The sequence below is a fragment of the Gossypium hirsutum genome, chromosome A01, assembly GCF_007990345.1.
Source record: "Gossypium hirsutum isolate 1008001.06 chromosome A01, Gossypium_hirsutum_v2.1, whole genome shotgun sequence".
Taxonomy (NCBI): Eukaryota; Viridiplantae; Streptophyta; class Magnoliopsida; order Malvales; family Malvaceae; genus Gossypium; species Gossypium hirsutum.
The window spans coordinates 67,172,569-67,180,803 of NC_053424.1; the positions used below are offsets into that span (position 1 = coordinate 67,172,569).

Genomic DNA, 8,235 nt, shown 5'->3' on the forward strand with positions numbered 1-8,235 from the left:
ATGAGATGTTTCTCCTCTCATTTGGTGAGTTTTGGTCATTTTTTTGTTTGTGATTCTTAGTGCCGAAAGATATCTCTTTTGCTCTCCATTTTGGGTTATTGGTGTCACAGAATTGACCATTTGGGAAGCTAATTGGTGTTATCGAATACAACCTTTGTTGATAGTTTTCTCATTCACTTTTGTTTCTACTTCTCTTTTTCCTGGTTGAATATACTATCTTTGTATCCGCTTTGCCCTCGTTTTCTTTTTTTCATTTCCTTGAGTAGTAGCCGAATATCTCTTCTTCATCTTTTGTCCCAATCGCTTCCCTTACCATCATCTCTTTCACTATACTGATATCTTTTTAGTTCTCCCCCAATCGATTGCTTTTTTTATCTCTTCATTGCATTTCCTTTCAGCATACCCTCTATATTTGGTTCTTGGCTGATTGCTAGTGACATAAGATTTCGGTTCACAAGGGTTCTGACAGACCGGTAGGTACTCGCGGGTTCTCTCTTGTTTTTCTGTTATAGTTATATGTGTCCAAACACGTTCTTCTATCTTTTTTAAAAACTGATTACCTGTTTCTCTTCATGTACCTAGGTTGCCGAAATCATGATCCCTTCCTTATGGGGTGGTGGTTGTTGGATTCTAGGTTTTCGGTGAAGCGAAGGAGTTTCTGAAGGTAGTCACAGGAACCGTTTTCTTACCACGCAATTTAAGGTAAGCGTTTTGGTCTAGCACTTTGGGGTTGGTCGAATGGCCTATCTTTGGATTTGGGTTTTTGTTAAGCAATAAAATAGATTCAAGTGCTAGATCATGTGTTTGTTGATTAATGCATTCCTTTGTTATTATAGCGTTTCGGTAGGTAAGGGTGTAGTCATCTTTCAATTAGCATTACAAGCGGACCAAATCACACACTTTGGTTAAGGTGAGTGTCAAAGCCATTCTTTTGGGGTTAAGTGTTAGTAAAAGGTATTGACATTAACCGAAAACATTGATTGATGTAAGGTTGGTACTGGGAGAATTTTGCGCTATTCCGAAAAAGGTGTGTAACCATACACCATTCTGTACTGTCAAAAGCCGAAAAGGTGTGTATTCACACCCCTGTTTAACTATGAATCGGCAAAAGTCGAAAAGTCGAAATGTCGAAAGCTCGGCATTTGTGGCCTTACGAGCGTACGAACGTACGTGGGGTGAACCAAGCCCCAAATCGTGGGTAGTAGACTGCACCACCATGTGCGATTTCGTGGATTGGGGTCATTATGGGCCTCGATGGGCTAAAATGGGCCGTGTAGGCCCAATGAGCTTGTAGGCCCACACGGGTAAAATCCTCGATGAGTGATCAGTGATAGGTTGGTTTATGAAGGGCGTAATGTCGTATGTGAATCCGGACTAAATGGGCCATACGAACGTGTCGGCCACTTGGGCCCAATAGCGGGTTTTGGGCCCATAACACTGTTCTGGCCATGTAGGTTATTTGAATCGCTCAAAGTGACGATAGACCTTCTAGGAGGTCGTAATAAGTATCGAGACCTCAGTATTGGTACAATAACCAAAATACCCCAAGGGGTAAAATTACCGTTTTACACCTAACAGACGAGATGTCTGTTACACCCTTAGTGGTAGATTGACTGATGTATGTATGAAAGTTATATGATTGATATCGAGCATGACATCCTGCATTCACGTATGTTACTATGATATGTCATCCTGCATGGGGTTGGGTTAATATTGACGGAGGAAGTGTATGGCTTGTAGTCGTTCTGTTCAAGGCTTACTGCCTTTCTGCTTATGGCTTTTAGCCGTTCTGTTAACTGGCAGCGTTGTTGTGATATTTATGGCTTTTAGCCATTCTGTCTACGATGCTGAGCCATTCTGTTGACTTAGGGCCGCAACCGGTGCTAAGCTTGGTGTGTTGGCTAGGTGCGTCGATTTTATCCCCACATGGTGTGTTGGTTGGTACGGGTGGTGTATTGGTTGGGATGGGCTGGTTATCTGTCTGTATAACTGCATCTGATATTGATTCTGTATTGGGCTTAGGCGGTGTCTGTTAATGGGCTAAAGCCCACCTAATACTATATCTGTGATAGCCTCAGGCCCAGTCTGTTTCTGCATACCGTATATCTGAATTTTGCATTATAAGGGATTACACACTGAGTTTTCGCAAACTCACTCTTCTGTCTAACTGTACAGGTAATCCCCAGCCTTAGGCGATTTGAAGCCGCGAGAGACTCGAAGGTGGCCACACGATCGTTGATGCTCTGCTGTAGACTATTTATTTGAATTTTATGTTTTGGGGTTTTAATTCTGTAATAAGGCCTTTGAGGGTTTAAATTTTTAATTGGGCTTTTGATTTCCTTATTTAAAACTACTAAACACGAATTTTCAAAAATGAATAACTATTTTCAAAAACACTTAAAAATAGATGTTTTTATATTTCAAACTTTAGTAGCTTACGTGATTTGAAATAACTTAAAGTATCAATGCTAGACATTAAGTAAACATTTTTGACGAGAGGATTTTCTAAGCTCGAGCAAAAGGTTTTAATCATAGAAATAAACTTTTAACGACAACTCAATTTTTGAAAGACGCTTCAATGTGATATGCCAGATTCGGCCATAATGTCTGTGTCGGGTTTAGGGTGTTACATCACAGTTGATACGACCATGCCCCAGGTCACACCAAGATCGAGCAAGGATCCTTTGGAGTTGCCATAAGGACCTATCACCTAAACACGAGCTAAGCTATTCAAAGAGGCCATTTCAACCTTAGTAAAACAAGTGTGGGGCGAAACATTGGCTGGACACATTGAGAGAGCTTGAACCAGCTCAATGAGATTACCTTGCAACCTCTTGCAAGCCGAACTTAGCTCAATTCAGCTCATTTATATATTTTTTTAATTTTTGCTTTTTAATGATTGTTGGAATAAAACTAAATGTGTTAGTTAAATTAGTTAGTTCAGCTCTAATAATTATTATGTGTTTTAATTTGTCAAAATCTAGACATCTTAATTATGTGTTATGTAACACCCCAAACCTGACCTAGACGTTATGGCCGAATCTGACGATGTCACATTGAAGTGTTTTTCGTAAAGTATGATCTCGTTAAAAAACCCATTTTTTATTTTTAACCTCTTTGTGTGTTTTTGACTCATGTCATTCATTTCAAAACTTGTGTCACTATCCAAAAAGTATTTACTTTAAAAACCAGTATTTATTTCCAAAAAATATCATTTTATAGTGGAAGCTTTTTTAAACAGTTGCCTACTTGCGTTTACTTTGTAAAAACATTGTTTCTTTTGAAAACTCATGATTTCCTATCTCTAGCAGTTATAAACCAAAGCAAACAAATCAACCCAAATTAAAGTTAAAAAAAAATCCTTAGAGGCCTTGTTACAGTAAAATACCCCAAAAATTAAATCGAAACCATAAAGTACTATTTAAAATTAGATAGGTCGTGTGGCTACCGCTGAGTCCTCTGCTGCACCGATTCGCCTAAGTCTGGGGATTACCTATACAGTTTAAACGGATGGGTGAGTTTACGAAAACTCAGTGTGTAATCCCATATAAGCAAACAGTCAGAAAACAAGCATAGTCTGGGCCTAAGCCTTTTTTGGCAACAGTGACAATATCAGTTAGGGTTTTAGCCCATCTCAATACAAAAACAGTCATGTGTTCGGGCCTTGGCTCATTGCAGTAACAGTAAATAGTGCAGTAATAGTAAACAGTATGTAAGTCCTACCCGTCTAGCCTCTACACTCCATCTCCGTCCAACCCTACACTCCATGTGGGGATAAAATCAACCCACCCATCCCCACACTCCAAGTAGCATCGGTTGCAGCACTAAACAGTATTTGCAGCAGAGCTACAGTATAATAGGCTTAAAGCCATCAGTGATTTGCAGCAGACCTGCCAGTACAGTACACTTCCTCCAATCATATAAAACCCCACCCCCATGCAATGCATCATGCCACATGTCATGTCATATCATATCATAATATTATACATGTACTCAACACAGTTACAATAGCATGCTAAAATATAAACATATATCACATAGGGGAAAAACAATCAATTTACCATATAAAGGCGAAACAGTCATTTTATCAATTAGGGCAAAATAGTCATTTTACCACATAAGGGTAAAATAATCATTTTACCACATAAGGGCAAAACAATCATTTTATCAATTAGGGCAAAACAATCATTTTATCAATTAGGGAAAAATAGTCATTTTACCATATAAGGGAGAAATAGTCATTTTATCATTTAGGGGTCCAGGCACACTTACCAACCCAACAATAGGTCCACAGTCGTCTCAGGAGGCCCGTGCAACATTAACAGTCAAACATTGAAAGTGGGTCCAAGGCCTATAATGCAGGCCTGATAAACTGTAAATTATACATACTTTTACCCCATGTTTAATGCATTTTATGGATGATTTCCCATTAGAATTGGTGAATTCGATGCTCCTAATGCTTTAATTTCATGTTTTATACTTAGGAGAGCATAGGAGAGCAAAAGGAACGAGAAACGAGCCAAAAACAGAGAAAACGGGCCAAAGTACGAAATCAACACGGCCTAGACCTCCTTACACGGGCAGACCACACGGTCGTGTCAATTTGGCAGGCTCGAACATGGCCTGAAGTAATCGAACACGGGCGTGTCCTTGCCGAGCCCAAGTTGAGTCCAATTCGGAAAAGGCTAATTTTGAGGGCTCTTAGGCATTCCAAAGCCTATAAATACACCTTAGAGGAGGAAGAAAAGGGACATAGAGAATAGGGAGTAAGGAATTACTCCAAGGAAGCCGATTGATCCATCTCAGAAGTTGGATTCATGATCTTTATGTTTTGTTTTCTTTATCATTCTGAGATGTTTTCTTATTTAGTTATGAACTAAGACCCCTAAATACCTAAGGGGAATGAAACCTAAGACGAATCTTGTTATTATTTTCTGAATCGTATGATAAATATTTAACTTGTTCTTAATTATGTGTTCTTAATTCTTGTTTTGATATCCCAGGATACTGATTCAAGATAAGCTCTTATTCAGAGGAGGAATAGACCCTGTCTAAGAGTACATTTTTCATAATTAAACGGATTTGATTGTGTGCCTAAACATAGGGTGACAAGATTTTGCCAGATTAGGGTAAAACCTAAAAAGGGTATCTATAGATTGAGTTAATGCAACCCTAGGGTGTTAATTAGAGAAAAGTCTCAATTATTCAATCTAGGGATTAGACGTTGTTAATCTTGAATAGGGATAATAACATAACTTAGGCATCTCTACGGAACAAGTTGAATGAATAAATCGTCCGATTCAGAGCCAGAATAACAAGTAAAGTCTAGGTGGATTTTTCCTTAGGTATTGTCTTAAGTCAATCGATTTTTCCTAGAAGCAATTCCCCAATTCTTTTCTCTGTAAGTTCTTAGTTTAGATAATTAGTTAATTAAAACAAAAATCTCTTTATTCTTAGGCTAGATAATAAAAAGACAGTCATTACTAGTACTTTTAGTTCCTTTGGGTTTGATAATCCTGTCTTGCTGAAACTATACTACTATTCGATAGGTACACTTGCCTACATCACGATAATAGTTAGTTGAAGAACGAGTAATTATAAATATTTAAAACCTATCACAAAATCACGCGATCAAGTTTTTGGCGCCGTTGCTTGGGAACTGAAATATTAGGAACACTCAATTTTTATTACTTTAGCCATTTATTTTTCTTGCACTTTAATTTATTATTATTAATTTATTAATTTATTTTTTCCTTCTCTTGGCAGGTTTTTATAGTTTATGACTAGAAGAAACCCGTCAGGACCATTACTTTTTGACGAAGAAATTGATCGCACAGTTCGAAGAAACCAAAGAGAAATAAGGTGAAGCTTATGATACACAGAGAACGAGCAAGAAGACGATACTCAACCCCCAACCGAAGAGATGGCTGAAAACCAAGAAAATCAGCTACCTCCTGCAATTGCGGCTAATCAAAATCCTACTCCACGCACTATGTATGATTATGTTAAACCTTCTTTAACAGGAACTGAATCGAGCATAGTTAGACCTTCTGTAGCTGCAAATGTTTTTGAACTAAAACCTAACACTATTCAAATGATACAACAATTTGTTCAGTTTGACAATTTGCAGGTTGAGGATCCCAATGCTCACTTAGCAAACTTCCTAGAATTCTGTGATACATTTAAAATCAATGGCGTTTCTGATGATGCCATTCGTCTTCGGTTATTCCCTTTTTCATTAAGGAACAAAGCTAAATAGTGGTTGAACTCATTACCACGAGGGTCAATTACTACTTGGGAACAAATGACCGAAAAATTCTTACTAAAATATTTTTCGCCGGCTAAAACGACTAAATTACGTAATGATATCTCTTCTTTTGTGCAGATGGATTTAGAAACACTCTACGATGCATGGGAGAGATACAAGGATCTTTTGAGAAGGTGCCCTCAGCATGGGTTACCGCTTTGGCTCCAAGTTCAAACATTCCACAATGGTCTGAATCCTTCAACTCGACAAATGGTTGACGCAGCTGCTGGCGGAACCATCAATAATAAAACATCTGAAGATGCCTATGAGTTTATTGAGGAGATGTCACTGAATAACTATCAGTGGCAAGTCATGAGGACAAAGCCAACAAAAACAGCCAGCGTTTATAACGTCGATTCGGTCACCATGCTCTCTAATCAGGTAGAACTCTTAAATAAAAAGATTGATGGTTTTCTCAGTTCTTCACAGGTTCACCCAGTGATGCAGTGCGAAGCAAGTGGAGGTGGAACAAGCCATTCAGAATACCAACCTTATGGCCACAACATGGATAACGAGCAATTAAATTACATGGGTAATAATCCTCAACCTCAAAACAATCCATATAGTAACACTTACAATGCAGGTTGGAAGAACCATCGCAATTTCTCGTGAGGTGGTCAAGGAAATCAAAAACCACAACATCCTTTGGGTTTTCAGCAACCACAAAAAAAGAAGCCAAACCTTGAAGAGATGCTCTCAAAGTTTATATCGGTGTCAGAAACCCATTTTTAGAACACCGAGACAGCACTTAAAAATCAACAAGCGTCGATCCAAGGGCTCGAAACTCAGATAGGCTAGCTTTCCAAAGTAATCTCCGAACGACCACAAGGTAGTTTGCCAAGTAATACTGAACCCAACCCAAGGGAACAGCTCAACGCAATTAATGTTCAAGATGAAGAAGGATTTGTGGAGCCTGAACTAGAACCGAGGCAAGTAATTGTGGTAAGCAAAGGCCGAGTTGAGGTAGATCAAAATACAAACAAATCGGTGAATATCGAATATAAACAACGCGACAAGGAAAGACCGCTCAGATGAACAATTTGGTAAATTCCTTAAACTCTTAAAAAAATTACATATTAACTTACCATTTATTGAAGCCATATCGCAGATGCCAAACGAATGAAATTTTTAAAAGAGGTTTTTGAAAATAAGCAAAAGTTGGACGAGGCGTCGCATGTGGAGCTAAACACAGTGTGCTCAGTTATTTTGAAAAATAAGCTACCGAACAAACTAAAAGATCCAGGGAGTTTTACGATTCCTTACTTAATTGGTAGTTTAGATGTTAATAATGCATTAGCTGATTTAGGGGCTAGTATCAACGTCATGCCTTAAAAAATGTTTAAGCAGTCTCAGGAAACCAAAATAGACTAGGATGAGCATTCAATTAGAAGATAAAACTATAAGATTTCCTAGGGGTATTATTGAAGATATGCTAGTAAAAATCGATAAATTTATATTTCCCGTTGACTTCATTATTTTAGACAAAGAGGAGGATAGCAACACTCCTTTAACTCTAGGAACGCCCTTTTTAGCAACTACTAAAACAATTATTGATGTTGGTACAGGTGAGCTCACGCTTCGCGTAGGAGACGAAACAATCACCCTTCAAGCTCGCAATTCTGACAACACATCAGAAATTGAAGGTGATCGTCTAAACCATTCTATTAAAACTGACCACATGATACAACCCACTTTGCAGGAGATAAGTCTGAAGGAATTACATAAGCCACTCTCAAACAATAGTAGAGGATCGATTCATTAAGAACGAAGGCTGCCAATAGAGGAGCTAGATGAATGGCGAACACATAAACTGAGAACACACGATAAACTGAAACTACGCAAGAAAGAGCTCCATACCTCTCCAAATCGACTTAAGGTTGGAGATAAAGTCTTATTAGATGTCGCAGATCCCCACATTGTCACTACCA

At 38.4% G+C, this 8,235-nt stretch overlaps 1 non-coding gene across 1 annotated transcript; it reads right to left on the minus strand.

Moving 5' to 3' along the window:
* Positions 1 to 6,352: 6,352 nt before the first annotated feature.
* On the minus strand, positions 6,353 to 6,459 carry LOC121207969 (small nucleolar RNA R71). The gene has a single exon (XR_005903037.1). It is a non-coding gene; the product is annotated as a small nucleolar RNA R71 (small nucleolar RNA).
* Positions 6,460 to 8,235: the final 1,776 nt, after the last annotated feature.